The sequence below is a fragment of the Perna viridis genome, chromosome 5 (genome assembly GCF_037379345.1).
Source record: "Perna viridis isolate PV_CMFRI_1.1 ecotype Kerala chromosome 5, ASM3737934v1, whole genome shotgun sequence".
NCBI lineage: Eukaryota > Metazoa > Mollusca > Bivalvia > Mytilida > Mytilidae > Perna > Perna viridis.
Genome location: NC_142449.1, coordinates 49,549,002 through 49,565,448, shown reverse-complemented (window position 1 = coordinate 49,565,448; position 16,447 = coordinate 49,549,002). Strand labels below are relative to the sequence as shown.

The window sequence follows — 16,447 nt, the reverse complement described above, 5'->3', positions numbered from 1 at the left end:
TCTTCATATTCAAATCTGTTTTGTACAACAACTCAAGGCCACTTTAAGGTCATTTACTTCAGTAAACCATCCACAAGGCCATTCTAAGGGCCATTGACTTCACCTGCCATTTATCTTGTTAAAATCAGGATAATTGATGGCCATCTTATGATAATAGCCATGAGGTTTTCTAGGGTCAACATCCAATTCATCTGAACAGTTTAAGTGGTCATTGATCAATAGCTCAGGTTGTCTAAGGTCAATGTTAAGGTCAACTTAACATCTGGTGTGGTCATTTGTCAACAGCTAAGGTTGTCTGAGGTTAAATTTAAGTTCAGTGTAACATGAGGTGTGGTCATTACAAGTCAAACTGACTGACATTAATCTGGTCATTTGAGGACAGAGTCCAAGTGAAATTTTGAAAAGGCTTCATTTTCTGTGCCATTAAAAGCTTTCTAATAATGTATGATTGACATTTTTGCCAGTAATACTGTACCACATTGTAGATAATTAAATGAAAATACATTGTACATGAGAGGTTACCTGTAATGTGGAGTTGTACTCTGGTAAATTAAAATAATACATTTTTTTGGTTTGTTGAGGATGTTCTGTATGCACTATATTTTTAAGATAAAAAATGACTTAAACATAGACTTTGGGACAATTAATTTGTTTTCTGCTTAATTGACAGTAAAAATTACAATAGGGTAGTCATAGGTTTATAATACATACTGAAGGTTAGAAAAAAATGTATTTATTTTGTCACAAAATTCTTTTAAAATTCCTCTCAAAACTGAGATTTTTTTCTTCTTTTTAAATCCCTTCAAATTTAAAACTTAAATGCCACAGAAACCAGGCACATTTGAATTATCTTGGTTTTAAATGTCTATGCAGTTTTAATAGATTCAATTTAACCAAAACCACCCCAGTCATCCTTTACAAGAATGTGCTGACTTGGTGAAAATAAACTTATTGGTACCTCATTTAAAGATATTCAAAAGCTATGCACCAGTAACCATGGTTGGCGTGACCCAGACAGTTTGACCTTGGTTTCAAGGCCATTAAAATACTTGCCTTTCTCTAGATAGATAAGAGAGCAATTTTACCTATGACATATATTGATAAGTCTGGCATTAAATGAAATTTGTGTCTGAGGGTTTTGGATATTTTTGGTAACTTTTATAACGCCCAGCTGTGCTTCTCTTGAGGAAAATTCAGCAGATTCTTTGCAGTGAGCAGAGAAACAGTTTAAAATTCCTCAATGAAAAAAAAACAGTCTTCATTAGTAAAATGTTAAATCAATAATAAAAAAAAAAGAATCTAGATTGTTTGATAGAAAATTTGAGACAGCTAATATAAACATTAAGATATATAGAATGGCATAACTGGAACAAAAATTCTTTGTATTAGGTACCATGTATATGTATTGAATTGGTAGGATTCTATTCTTTTTATACATTCTTTATTCTATTATCCTGTAGAAAAGAAAAAAATGCACTTTATAAGCTCCACAAATTTTAAGAAGGCTACATATAAGCCCAATTTAATATTTCATACCATATTGATAAGAGTATTTTTTTTGCATGTTTATATAGATGAATATTGATGTTGAAATACATTTTCTAAAAAGCGTGTTATAACATAATTTTTTTCTCCTATTAAAGCCTTTAAAAAATCAAGAATTTTGTATTTTATGACTGGTGATGGAATTTTTTAACACATAAAAAAGTTTTGTATTATTTTAATTCGTACATGTGTTAATAATAGCATTTTAATAGTTGTGTTTGTTTTCATTTTTCATTTAAAAAAACAAAACAAAATTATTAACAAAAAAAAAAGGAAGTTTTATGGAAACAAATGTTGCCATGTTAATCAGATTTTAATTATTTTCTTTTCTGTGCCTAATTTTTATGTTCATATTCCCTAGTCTTTTGAAATGGAAACCTTTCATGGGGATAAAGAGGAAATATAACAGTCTGATCCTACAAAGAGATTATATGCTGATTAATTTCACTGTATGAAATTTTGCATGTTTATGTATTTTGATTTTGAAAGGGAAATTAGATTTATCATTTTCTTTTCAGAAAAGAACAGACTTGTAATGAGAAGTTTTATAGCAATGGATAGAAATAGACACGATGAAATCCACTTATTCTGGTGAGTACATGTATTTGGTAATGAATATGTGTAGTGGTATTTATAGAAAATATATACATTTGTATAATTTATTTTGTTAATTTTTTCTGATCAGATATATATATATATATGGTATGATTTTAATAATAAGAATTTAAAGAATGAAATGTTGCCATATTTTTTTTTTATTTTTTGTAGAATTTAAGTAAAGATTCTTGAATGTTCAAAATTGTTGATCTTTCCTGGTGGAATGATGAAACCATTGACAAAATCAATTAACAATATCATTTTTGGGAGCAGATGCTAACCTTTCTACAATTCTGTGTCAATTGTTTTTCCTCCTTAATTCATACCAGTTGCCTTTTGATATAATGTTGAATTAATCAATACAAATTTTAAGAATGAAATGTGAAAAAGTATGGTCATTACCTAACAAACAGATTCATTTAATTAGATTTTGTTTGTGAATTAAAACCTGTAATTTTCTTTGTTGTATAAGTTGTAAATAAAACTGGAGAAGATTTGTTGTTTTGTAATCAGGCATAAATTTATAATGATACCTTAGAAAGACGAGGTACATCAAAGGATAAAGTGTGGATTTAATGCACATTAACCAACCACCTGCACTCCTCCTACGTGTTTCACAGATGACATGAATACTACAGTATAGAAACCATGGTAATATTGTAGAGGGCATTATTGTTGTATAACTGAACAAATTCAGGGGTAACCATCACTATTTACCATGGGGTTACATACTCAGTCAACAGGGAATAAATACTGATGTACATGAATCAAAATTAAGTCCATATACTTGTACAAGCATACCTGGTTTTAATGAAATTTGATAAGGGGTTTGATAGTTAACTGTACATGTATATGAATATCAAATGTAAACAATTGTATTTAGGTTGAATATGTATATGAATATTTAAATTTCAATGGAACAAATTTTAAAATGATTTCACTTCAAAAGCATTCAATTATTTGAGTTGTAGTCATTACTCAGTCATTCCTTTAAGATAATTGTGCAATATAAACCCTCATTATGCTGTAAATTCAGAAATTATTGTGTAATATAAATCTTCCTTATGTTGTAAATTCACAAATTATTGTGCAATATTAACCTTCACTATGCTTTAAACTCCTTTAAGATAATTTAAATATAAACCTTCCCTATGCTGTAAATTTAGAAATTATTGTGCAATATAAACCTTCTCTATGCTGTAAATTCCTTTCAGATAATTTTGCAATATAAATCTTCACTATGCTGTAAATTCCTTTGAGGTAATTTTGCAATATAAATCTTCCTTATGCTGTAATTCCTTTAAGATAATTGTGCAATATAAACCTTCTCTATGCTGTAAATTCCTTTAAGGTAATTGTGCAATATAAACCTTCACAATGCTGTAAATTCCTTTAAGATAATTGTGCAATATAAACCTTCACTATGCTGTAAATTCCTTTAAGATAATTGTGCAATATAAACCTTCTGTATACTGTAAATTCAGAAATAATTGTGCAATATAAACCTTCTCTATGCTGTAAATTCCTTTGAGGTAATTGTGCAATATAAACCTTCACTATGCTGGAATTCCTTTAAGATAATTGTTCAATATAAACATTCTCTATGCTGTAAATTCCTTTAAGATAATTGTGCAATATAAACCTTCACTATATTGTAAAGTCCTTTAAGGTAATTGTGCAAGATACATGTGAACCTTCACTATGCTGCGAGTAACTTCAAGATAATTGTGCAATATAAACCTCCACTTGGCTGTAAATTCCTATAAGTTACTTGAGAAATATATACCTTCACTGTAAATTCAGAAATTATTGCATGCATTATTTTTTTCGATTTTGTTCTTTTCAGCGTCTTTTTATCCAAAATTCAATCTTAACTTTTGTCATTTTATATTTATATTATTAAGTCTGTCACATTTTTTGCAATTATAAAAACATTGCCATAGTTTCTGAATTCACTGTAAACTTATTAAAGGTAAGACAGTGATGATGAAAATTTATTGGCAATTTGTAAATGTATAATTCAGTATATGTTTAAGAAGTATGCTTTAGTGTATATATTAATATCTTTTTTAAACCTATTCTCTCCTCCTACCCATTTGTGTCTGAAGATAGACTAGTTGATTTGCCATATATAAGACACTGCATAAAGAGTTGTGAATAATTTCTTTTTATCAAAAATAATTAACTAAACTTTTTTTCGCAAAAGCATAAAAATACTGATAAAATTAAGAGGAGAGAACTTGACTATTTACATGTACATGTGTTATAACTACAGTTGGTACATTAGTTATCTAAATCATTGATGATTTGTCATTTCTTGGTTCTGTATGATTTTTGTTAAATAATTTTGGATGTCAGTTTTGTTGTATTGTTATGAAGAAAATAGAACATGCCATTACTAGAAAGGAAAGACAAGATACAGCCCAGTTTCAACACTTCTCACAAACTTCCTGGACTGGATGTTACTGGATGTCATCCACCGTCAAACTGATGAACAATTCTATAAATCTGATTCCCTTCACTAGATTTATAGGCGATCCAAGTTACATACATGTACATTTGTATGTCAAGGAAAGATGATACTTTATTTGTCAAGTACTCATTATCTTATGATATACTCTTAAACAGGTGTACTGTATGATCAAAGAGAAATATATGACAAAACACATACACATATACATGTATACAAGTCTTATGAAAAACAAAGATATTCTCAAGTTTGGCCTTAAACTTTCAAAAATGCACTTATTGAGACAAGGACATTTTATTGACACAGTCATTCTTATCAGGTCATGACAACAAGTAATGGATCATTAGGTACTTCCCTCAGGTGTAGTGTATATTACCATCTTGTCACTATCAAGCACCATATTACATTCACAAAAAGTTTGATCAGGTGTGTATCCATGTGGGAGATTTCTCAGGAAGGGAACTATTGTTTGTTTTTAGGCTTTTTTTTTGTTTTCTGAAGTGAAACTCAATGTTCCCAAAAACAGCCTGAAACTACTAACTTTCTGTACTAAGTTATGGAAACTTTCAGTCAATGCCTAAGATGGTCTTTGTCTATAGCATCTAGCCTAAAACTAAAAGACAAGTGTAGTTGACTAGTCACATTTAGTGTCAATATTGTGGAATATGTATGCCTCAAATTTTGAAAAAGCCAAAACATAGACTGACAAAGTCAGTGAAAACGAAATACCGCAGGACCAACGGACATGTCTGGTAAAAATGCCTTAGGTCCTGTAAAAAAAATATTGTTTTCTTAGTTGCCCAAATAGAAGAAAAGTTCAAAACTTGAGATTCTGTCTGGTTATCTCCAAATCAGTTTTGCATACACTGAAAAGTACATGTGTTCAGTTAAGTTGCATTTTCAGTATGCTTGTGTAGATAGTTAACTATTAATTTAAATTTGCCTAACATAGTCTACTCTTTTAGATACGTCTCTTTTTTTCCATGTGAATATCATATTGTAGAAAAACTTTCTTCAGGCTTTTAATGATTGAATATGAAATGAAACTAGAAACAACTTAAAACTTGATTCTATGAAGACATTTGTTTTAAACACATTAAAAAAAGAAATGAAAAGCGTTTGGGAATTAAGTCAGGACCGAAAGCAGTTTTAAAAGATACCAGAATTGATTGCTTATGAACTGGTTCCTTCAGACATTTTCCTTTAACTCGATAATCTAACACAATTCTCAAGACCCCAGCTGATACTATTGGAATCTTCGTAGTCTGAACAGATTCTATTGTTTGAAAAAAAAAATCTTGAGATTTTATATGCATGTTGATGTTTTTATGCATTTTTGATTGAAGGAAATAACATAAAAATTCTAGAATTGATGATTTGAACAATTGTCCCTGGAGTTTTGATTGTAATAAAAATTTTATTAAGGCGGATGGAAGAAATCTGTTGTCCGGTGTTCTATACCTGATGATACAAGTTTTAATGAATCCTGATTAAACATGGGATGTTCTATTAAAAAAAATTGTCAGATAAAAAAAAAACAAAAACAAAAGCAAAATGTCTGTAATTAAATAGACATGGTGAAAACAAGAAGGCAATAACCTTAACCACTTTACAAATATGAATATAGGGACTGTTGAGCCTATTACATGGAGCAAATCTCCTTAATGTGATGCATATTGTTTAAGTGTTCCAAAATCTTTCTTTTTTATATTCATATTCAACCTTATTGTTAGCAAAGCTTTGTGACAGCACAGTCGACGAAAGTAGATTACTAGTGCAAACAATATAGCCAGCCATCAAAACAAAACTTTTTCTCTCTTTAAAGTCTGAAATTTTTTAACTACTTTGTTGGATCAGTCAATTATATCTGAACCAAATTCTACGAATTTTTCATAGGCATTTTATTATGTGTCAGGAGAACTAGTGACTATATACTAAATGTTCTTTTAATCTAAAGTACTATGGGGAGTTCAGTGAAGATTAGAAACTGTGATTGTCCTGAAGTACTATGGGAAGTGCAGTGAAGATAAGAAACTGTGATTGTCCTGAAGTACTATGGGGAGTGCAGTGAACAAGAAACTGTGATTGTCGTAAAGTACTATGGGGAGTGCAGTAAAGATTAGAAACTGTGATTGTCCTGAAGTACTATGGGGAGTGCAGTGAACAAAAAACTGTGATTGTCGTAAAGTACTATGGGGAGTGCAGTGAAGATTAGAAACTGTGATTGTCCTGATGTAGTATAGGAAGTGCAGTGAAGATTAGAAACTGTGATTGTCCTAAAGTACTATAGGGAGTGCAGTGAACGAGAAACTGTGATTGTCGTAAAGTACTATGGGGAGTGCAGTAAAGATTAGAAACTGTGATTGTCCTGAAGTACTATGGGGAGTGCAGTGAACAAAAAACTGTGATTGTCGTAAAGTACTATGGGGAGTGCAGTGAAGATTAGAAACTGTAATTGTCCTGAAGTACTATAGGGAGTGCAGTGAAGATTGTCCTAAAGAACTGTGGGGAATGCAATGAAGATTAGAAACTGTGATTGTCCTGAAGTACTATAGGAAGTGCAGTGAAGATTGTTCTAAAGTACTACGGGGAGTGCAGAGAAGATTGTTCTAAAGTACTATGAGGAGTGCTGTGAAGATTAGAAACTGTGATTGTCCTAAAGTACTATGGGGAGTGCAGTGAAGATTGTCCTAAAGAACTATGGGGAATGCAATGAAGATTAGAAACTGTGATTGTCCTGAAGTACTATAGGGAGTGCAGTGAAGATTGTTCTAAAGTACTATGGGGAGTGCAGAGAAGATTGTTCTAAAGTACTACGAGGAGTGCTGTGAAGATTAGAAACTGTGATTGTCCTAAAGTACTATGGGGAGTGCAGTGAAGATTGTCCTAAAGAACTATGGGGAATGCAGTGAAGATTGTTCTAAAGTACTATAGGGAGTGCAGAGAAGATTGTTCTAAAGTACTACGAGGAGTGCTGTGAAGATTAGAAACTGTGATTGTCCTAAAGTACTATGGGGAGTGCAGTGAAGATTGTTCTAAAGTACTATGGGGAGTGCAGAGAAGATTGTTCTAAAGTAATACGAGGAGTGCTGTGAAGATTAGAAACTGTGATTGTCCTAAAGTACTATGGGGAGTGCAGTGAAGATTGTCCTAAAATACTATGGGGAGTGCAGTGAAGATTGTCCTGAAGTACTATGGGGAGTGCAGTGAAGATTGTCCTGAAGTACTATGGGGAGTGCAGTGAAGATTAGAAACTGATTGTCACATTGATTCTTATTCTTAAGTCAACACTAATGACATATTAGTTGAAATAAGATATACTTATCTAAGTTTCATTATACATGTTTTTTTAGTCTTTTACTGATTTAATCATACTATTTCTCCTTCTCCTACTTATTTAATCATACTATTTCTCCTTCTCCTACTGATTTAATCTTACTATTTCTCCTTCTCCTACTTATTTTATCTTAGTATTTCTCCTTTTCCTACTTCATAGATACCAAATTAGGTGGTACATTTGCACAACTTAACTTTTGCAGCTGTATATTGGCATGGTGCTGTCATATGATAATTTGGGTATTCTAAAGTAAGGTTGGTATTGATTTTTGGGGTTATGAGGATAATTTGGGTATTTTAAAGTAAGATTGGTATCGATTTTGGGGGTTTATGGCCCTAACAGTTATATGCCCAAAAGGGGCATAAAACTAGCATTTCATTTAACTACACAATGCCAGAAAAAGCATAGGAATGTCTTTTGTAACTTTTTGGAAGTTAGGCCTGAGGACAAAAAATGGGGACCAGAAACATGCATTTTCCTGATGTACAGACAATAACTTGACTATTAGTAAATGAATCTCTTTGAAATTGTATTATTAGATGCCATACCACCAAAGGAAGATTGGGATATATTTTGGGGATTAAGTCTTGAACCTTGTAAGTTTAAGGGTCACAAAGGGACCAGAAACAAGTATATTTTTTCCTGATTTTTGGACAGTAACTTGAGTGAAAGGGAATGAATCTCTTTGAAATTGTACCACAAGTTACCATATCCCCACAGGGAGTTAGGGAATAATTTTGCAGGTATTGAATGGAACCATTTAGGAATAAGGGCCAAAAAGTGACTACTTAGGTGGAAGGTTTATCCTGTGCCATTTGTCTTGTAATCAAAATTTAAATCTGTGTCAAGTTTGAATGGTGTGTCCATACCTGTGCCTTGCTTTGGGGTGAGCTCATATTTCTAAATTAGCATTTCTAATGCTGTATGTTTTTTTCCAGACATGAACCAATATAACCAGCCACCTGAATCGTCAGCTATGGCGACCTAATGACTGATGGCAGGAACCCTTTTACTAGATGCAGGTAATTTACTTCTGTACAATTCTTAAAATTAAAAATTAACTTACTTACACAGGCTGTTTTCCTGAGATTTATTTTTTCAAGTCAGATTTATTCAAAATCACTTTGTCTTTTAATTTTTGTTTATAGATATGAACGGTCAATTTTTGTTTATAGTAATGACATTTTATAGTTAGACCTTTTGTTTATTCAGGGTAGCCAATAGATTGTCCTTTAATTATACATAGTTTTTCAATAATTTATTGTTTTTTTTAATAAAAGTTTGACTGTGTTCGGTAGATTGATATTCTGTGACGTAAAATCAGTGACATTAAAGAAAATTAACATCACAAGAGAAAACAAAATATTGAGACATTTTTGTGAAAGAAAGTCTTAGAGCGAGATAACATAGTTTATTTCACATGTGAACATAAAAAAAAAAAAAAAAAAAAAAATCACTGTTATCTATATAATACTTTTCTCAACTGTGTTTGGAATTACTGATTTGGAGGATTTTTTACTACTCTTTCCCCAAAAAGCAACTTTCATCCTTTCCTTTGTTTTCAGATAATATTCAGAGATGACCAAAAGACATGAATATAAAAAAAGCAAGTGAAAGATCAGTTACCTTAGGTAAATACATATGAAGGATGTTACCTCTGTACAGTAACTAGGTACAAGTAAAGGGTTGTAACCTTGGTAATAAGATACATGTGAAGGATATGTTACCTTGGTACAGTAACTAGGTACAAGTATAGAGTCTGTAACCTTGGTAATTAGATATATGTGAAGGATATGTTACCTTGGTACAGTTACTAAGTTTATGTAAAGGGTCTATAACCTTGGTAATAAGATACATGTGAAGGATATGTTACCTTGGTACAGTAACTAGGTACAAGTAAAGGGCCTGTAACCTTGGTGATAAGATACATGTGAAGGATTTGTTACCTTGGTACAGTTACTAGGTTCAAGTAAAGGGTCTGTAACCTTGGTAATTGGACATATGTGAAGGATATGTTACATTGGTACAGTAACTAGGTACAAGTAAAGGGCCTATAATCTAGGTAACAAATAACTACATACACAGTGGAAAAATTATACACTTGCCCGCTCGCCAATGCGAGTAAATTAATTTTCGGGTGAGTAACAACTGCATTGAACTTGCTTGTGTTGGCGAGTAATCTGTGTTATGAGATAGTCCCTTTATTATTCAAATTAATCCTCTCGTGTCAATGCGAAAAAAATTTCTCTTCATCTAAAACTTATCGATGCAGATTTTTATATTTCTGTTTCGAAAACGTCCTTTTCAAATGCATTTATGACATTGAATCTGATTGGTTCATAGTAAAATCATCAACCAATCAAATTTTTTTCTGCAAATGAAAACAATTGAATTAAATTGAAGGTCATTTATGTAAGATGTTATGATTTGTGAAAGGTACTTAACCCTACTGCTAAGCCCCCGGCACAAGGGGAGACCAGTGTTAAAAAGCAAAACAGAAAAAAATGCTGAGTATGAAAAAAATAGATGTTGGAAATTTCTTCTTGTGTTTATTTTGATTAATTAAATACTGCACCAGTTATAATGAAGGGAAAAAAAAAGGTAAATATTTCGGCCGAGTATATCTTGGATGTCGCTTGCCTGGCTTGGCGACTGTAATCTAGGTAACTAGTTTTAAGCATAGAGTCTGTTACCTACGTAACTTGTTACAAGCAAAGGTCTGTAACCTAGGTAACTAGTTTTAAGCATAGGGTCTGTTACCTATATAACTTGTTTTGTTTTGTATCGGTGGCCTCAGGACAGCCAAAATTTGAAGTCGTCAAATAAGATACCTTTGAAATGGAGTTTTGTTCGCAGAGCTGACAAAAATCTTGATTTATTTGAATAACTTTTTTTCAAATAGATTTTTTTTCTAATTTCTGTTGGCCCTTTTCATTAAAAAACAAAAACGAGTTTTGTAGCAAAACTAATCTACAGTAATTCATCTAAACTTACCAAAAGTCTAAATAGTTCACACTAAGGTGATGGTTCATAAAGGTTATCAAACCTACATGGTAACCAGTAATGTCTAAATTGTTACCAAAATAAACCAGGAATGTATAAAAGTGCATCAAAATTATCTTTCTATGGTCTGTAAGGTAATTAGAATTAACCTATCTGTTCCCAAAGTTCTCAAAATTAACCAAATAGGTTTTGTAAATTGAAGATAGATCCAGTCCAGCAGGATTATGTCCAAACATTTTACAATATTTCCCTGTATCAATTGCAACTGTTTCAATTTTTTTATTGAGAAATGAGTTTGTCCATTATCCTAAAGTTGATTTCAATAAACCATTTGGTGATGAGATGATATGCATCTTAAATTACTCGTAATAAAATAATTTCATAAGTACACTATTGTTATTGAACATTTTTAGCCAACTTGATACTCTTTGAAAATCTGAGCTTTCAGTGCATAATTTTCTATCTTTGAACCTGATGCCATGATGAAACCATGAATATTTTTAACTAATACCTCTAACTTTCCTTTGAATTATTCCAGTAATTAAAGAAATTTGATGGAATAAGCTACTCGTATAATAACCCCTCCACAAGATGACCTTATTTAGAAGGATTTTCCTAATGAAAAAAATTAACAAGAAAAATATTTAAAACTGGAGATTTTGAGTTTGAGAGCTGGAGGCTGTTTTTTTCCAATTGTGAATAGGTTTGTGCAGATAAAACAAGACCTTAAATTCTCTGGTCCTGAGACTAATTGCCTTAATGATGAATGCTAATTAGACTGAAGATGCTGTGACACATCGTTACGAGCTCAAGGTCGTTGTCTCCCTCACATTCTCGGTTTTCCCGTCATTGATTGGGAAATTCCAATTTTTTTTTATTAAATTGGCACATTTTCGTCAATGGATTTCCATGTTAAGGAAATAATTTAGTAGCTGCTTTAGCAGATCTTTGAGTAGGAAAAACCAGGGCGAATACAGTTTTCTGCTGACTGCAACACAATTTGTCAGTCCAATTGATTACTTGCACTTTTGTGCAATAAATTCCTGAAGTCTCCTTTTGCAGACAGAAAATTTATGCAAGACTTCTGGGTTTTAGCACATTTTAATATGGCAGGCAGTCATATGTCTTAGGAGCAGACAGCATCTAAAAAGAGGATGATTAAAGTTTGCACAATTAAATCTCATTTTGCCTGGCTTTGATTCAGTTAATGATTTTTTTATTAAAGAAATTTCCACAGACAATACATAAATTATGAAACCTTTGAATTTGGAAAATTTGTCATCTGTTAAATTTGATTACAATCCTATATTAAGCACTGTCTGTAAGGTAAATATGATCATATATTAATGAGTAAAGATTTGGTGTAAATGAGAGATTTCTTATTGTTGAATATGGTTACTTACTTTCAACAAGAGATATCATACTTAGAAATTTATAGCCAGCTTTAAAAAAATCATGTGATATGTTTTTGTTTTCATGGTAAATTTAATAAAAAATATGAGAAAGTATTACAAAATTAGCTGTAAAGATTGTGAAAAAAAAAAGACTGCCATCATATACATCACTGAAAAAAAGTGCAAGAAAATGCTAGAATCAGCAGTCATAGTTGTATATGTGAACTTGGGTCTTATAATAGTAAATTTTTGTAGGAAATAAAATTTGAAATAAGATTTAAGTGTCTATTAGTTCCGAGCAAGTCCTCATAGACCCTATATCAATTTACTGTTATGCAATTTAGGTTCTTGATGATAAATTTGAATCAGTTAAGATGGTATACACTTGATGGAGTAATGGCATTAAACCTTTCTCTTTCAGGGCTTGACTCTCTCCAGCGTCTGGATATTGAGTAGTTGACGCAGACCTCTCCTATAATGTTGTCTTAAACAGTTAAAGACATCACAGATAGAGAATTAGGTAGGCAAATATAATTGTCTTGCAAATCGCTTGCATAGTACTCACTTACATATATTGATGCATGCTTGTAGTGGTAGAATCAACGTAGTACGTTACACGTGACTTTCATATACAGCGAGGATGCAGTTGAAGGCAAATTAATTTATTTTCTAATTTAAATAAAAAAAAAAAAAATTGTGGAATTTCGCATTTCTTAAAGGTCACATCTTTAAAATATTTGAGAATCTGGCTTTTCCATTCATTGATTTGTAGACACCAACACATTCCTCGTTTTTAACAATTCGGTCGATCACAGTGATTTCAAGCCATGTATAGACTAATATATATCTTGATGCGCTAACAATTTATCCTCGCACACACATACATTTTAGTGTGTTTTATTTACATCGATCGGAATTCCAGAACTTGGTCTCAACTCATTTTTCAGAAGTGGCTGATCAAGGTTTATTAGGAAAAGTGATACTTAACATATTTTTGTCAAGGCTTTCCTGTGTCAGTTCAGAGGTCAACTGATTTTGTTGACAGTGAATACTGAAGAATAAGGTTTATTTTTGCTGATGTAGCCATCATGACATTTGGCATTATTTTTCCTCTGGAAAAAACAGGAGCATTTGTTCCTTTTTTGAGATGTTCCTTGATTTATTTTATATAAGACATCACAACATAGCTGCTTTATTTGAATTCATGGACATTATTTTATCCTAATACACATCTTTTGCTCTCTTAGATGTATATACAGATACTTGATTACAATACATCGGTCAGTTCTAATTGGTAGAAGTATGTTTATAATGCAGCTGAAAAATACATTCTCTTAAAAAGGACAAATCTTTGGTTGTGTTTTCCCTGCTGGTGTATTTCCAGATCTCTAGTAGAAGACAATTGATAATTTTTTGAGTTAAAGTTTTATGAAAAATTATTCTTTTAAGTGTATTGTTCTACAGCGTTGGACCAGATTTCATTCTTGTCTTGGGAACAGTTTGGGTTTAGTGTGATAGTGTTCAAGGATTTCTATTTCTAGTCACCGGGAACAAAGGAAATATAAATTTGGGAAAATTATTTTAATGTTCCATCTTGCCTTTGAATTTCCAAAAAGAATATGCTAATTTTGAAAAAAATTGGCATTGAAATTGATGGTGGGAAAGTTAATTTTTATTTAGTTTTCTTTGGAAATCTAAAATTTTCAAAACTGCTTGAACAGGGAGTGTGTGTTAGGTTTGCATTTAGGTTACAGTTTAAAACATTAGCCTTTAGAATTATCAAATATTATATTTGCGTCTTAGTTTTTCATGATATGACCTTGCTTATAATTGAACTTATTGATATATAATTCTGTGCTTGAGGGCTAATGATGTCTATACAAGCTACAACATTTTTGAAGATGATGGGAACTTTTTGAAATAAGTGAAGAAATGAAGCATGCTTATCATAACAACTCTACTGAATGTCTGAAGTAGAATATTTCTCAGAAAATTTTGAGTGTATATTCTTGAAACTGCTAACTATTTTCAGTCTGAGTTGATTTTAGTAGCCTGAAGAGAATTCCTTTGAATATATATGAAGATTAGCTGGAACGTGCCCCAGATCATATAAAAACTGTATTTCACAAGAAACATGGCAGTCATAGGGTACACACAGCTAAATATATAGACGCTAATTAAAACTGTATATAGTCTTGTAAATTGAATGGCAGTTTAATTATGCAAACAAAACAGTGCAAGTAGATATTTGAAGCTTGTAAACTGATAGCTTGTATTAATTGTAAGTTTCTGAGGGTACATGACATTTTGATACACATTGTTACATCATCACTATGTGGTGCAGGAAAATCATGAGTGTGTGGATGTGTAATTGTGTGTGCAGGAATTGTCAAGATGATTTTGAAATTAAAATGTTTTTGACCATTTTGGATGATTTTCAATAGTTCACCAGACCATTACAGTTTATAATCATTTGAGGAAGAGTTTTTAATTTTGGGCATTCTACTGGACTGTTAATAGAATTCTGATTGGGTAAAGGGTGTTTTACATGGCTCATTCTCAATGCTTGATTTGTAATTGATATTTGCTTTTTGTTTAAAATTTATGAATTTAAATCTGTTCCAGTGTGATATGATGTCTTGGAACCAAAAAATATTACCAGTCTTAACCAACACCTGCTTCATTAATAATAAAGTAGTTGATTGCATGGATATTTCAGCTACATAATATAATCCTTAAAGAAGGGCAGTGTCAATCCTCCAATAGAATTCAATGAACATTTATAATGCATATTGCATGTTTCAAATGTACTCATTTCAAGATCAGAAATAATCTTCATATGTACCTTAACGAGCATAGGAAGTTTGAATGTTGAATGCACTTGGTGTTACTTGAAATGTCTTCATCCAAGGGAAATTGTTTAGAACTGATGATTCTATGCTTTCCTAACTTTATATTCCCTCAACAGCTTACTGCCATTATTTGTGAAAAGTGACCTTTGGTATGACCCCTGTTTTAATGTGTGGTTTTATGCTTTAATAGATTCAATGTAAAACAAACCTAGAAACTAAAAATAGGAATATGTGTTCTGCATATTAGCTAAATAAAGTATAATTGTAAATAACACACAAATTTGACATGACCCTATTTTTCATATGCTTTCTGCAATTTGGCCTGGTTACAGGATAGTCTGGGCAACAGATGGTTTTAAGAAAAACCTATAGATGATGATGAAGTACCTGTTTCATTGTCAAGATATGAGAACACCTGAAACCAAATGAATAGGTGATTTTAATTTGCATTTTTGCATAGGCATCTCATTCTAATTGATTGACAACATCAGTTAACATAATCTTTGCTAAGGAATAGAGAAGTTCAGTAGAATTGTTTTTCCCCAAGTTGTAGTTGAGTATTTTCTGGTTCTTACTTAGATTAAAGGTGATTTATTATATTAGCCCTTGGTATGAAATTCTCATAATCCAGTATTGCAACTTGAGGAAACTCTCACTAAAAATGGCTTCAGTAAAATATTGCTTGATCACTGACCAAAAATGTGCAAATTAAGCCAAATGCAAGCCTATCAGAATGTTCGAAATTTTAGGAAAATACATGATTGTTTTTTAATTTCATATAATAACACTTGTTAATTTAAGCTTTTTGCACTTGATTCAGATTTATCCACCCTCTAAACTGAGACAATTAACACAAATTTGCTGAAGAAGTCAGTTGTGGTACACATTCATTCAAAAGAGGCATTTCTATAAAATTAAGTACATTTAGTGTATCCTGAAGCCAAAAAGATTTGTTGCATAAATCTGTGTTTAATGAACTCATATGGTCATGGTTAATACTATTGTAATATTTAAAAAAAAACAAACTGTAAGGCATTGGCTTATTAACAGAAAACTCTTTTGAAGGTTATTGAACTTATTAGGGAAAGAAATTTGTGCTGTTACATTCATGAATATTAAGGCAAAGTGCAAAAAGGTATTATAGTAAATAGAAAAATGGAAATTTTGAACATGCTCATGAATAGTCTGTTATAGAATTAGTACACAAAGGTGTTAAAAATGCTGTCAAATTAGCCTATAGCATTGAGTC

The 16,447-nt window shown here is 31.6% G+C and overlaps 1 long non-coding RNA gene across 2 annotated transcripts in view; it reads left to right on the top strand.

Annotated features, from left to right (window-relative positions):
* The window catches only part of LOC148618089 (uncharacterized), a 228,617-nt gene that overhangs the window by 120,557 nt on the left and 91,613 nt on the right, over positions 1 to 16,447 (top strand). For both annotated transcript variants that reach the window (XR_015922625.1, XR_015922626.1), the window contains exons 5-8: positions 2,064 to 2,136; positions 8,888 to 8,971; positions 9,515 to 9,580; positions 12,768 to 12,866. This is a non-coding gene — a long non-coding RNA (uncharacterized LOC148618089). The remainder of the gene's footprint in view (positions 1 to 2,063; positions 2,137 to 8,887; positions 8,972 to 9,514; positions 9,581 to 12,767; positions 12,867 to 16,447) is intronic.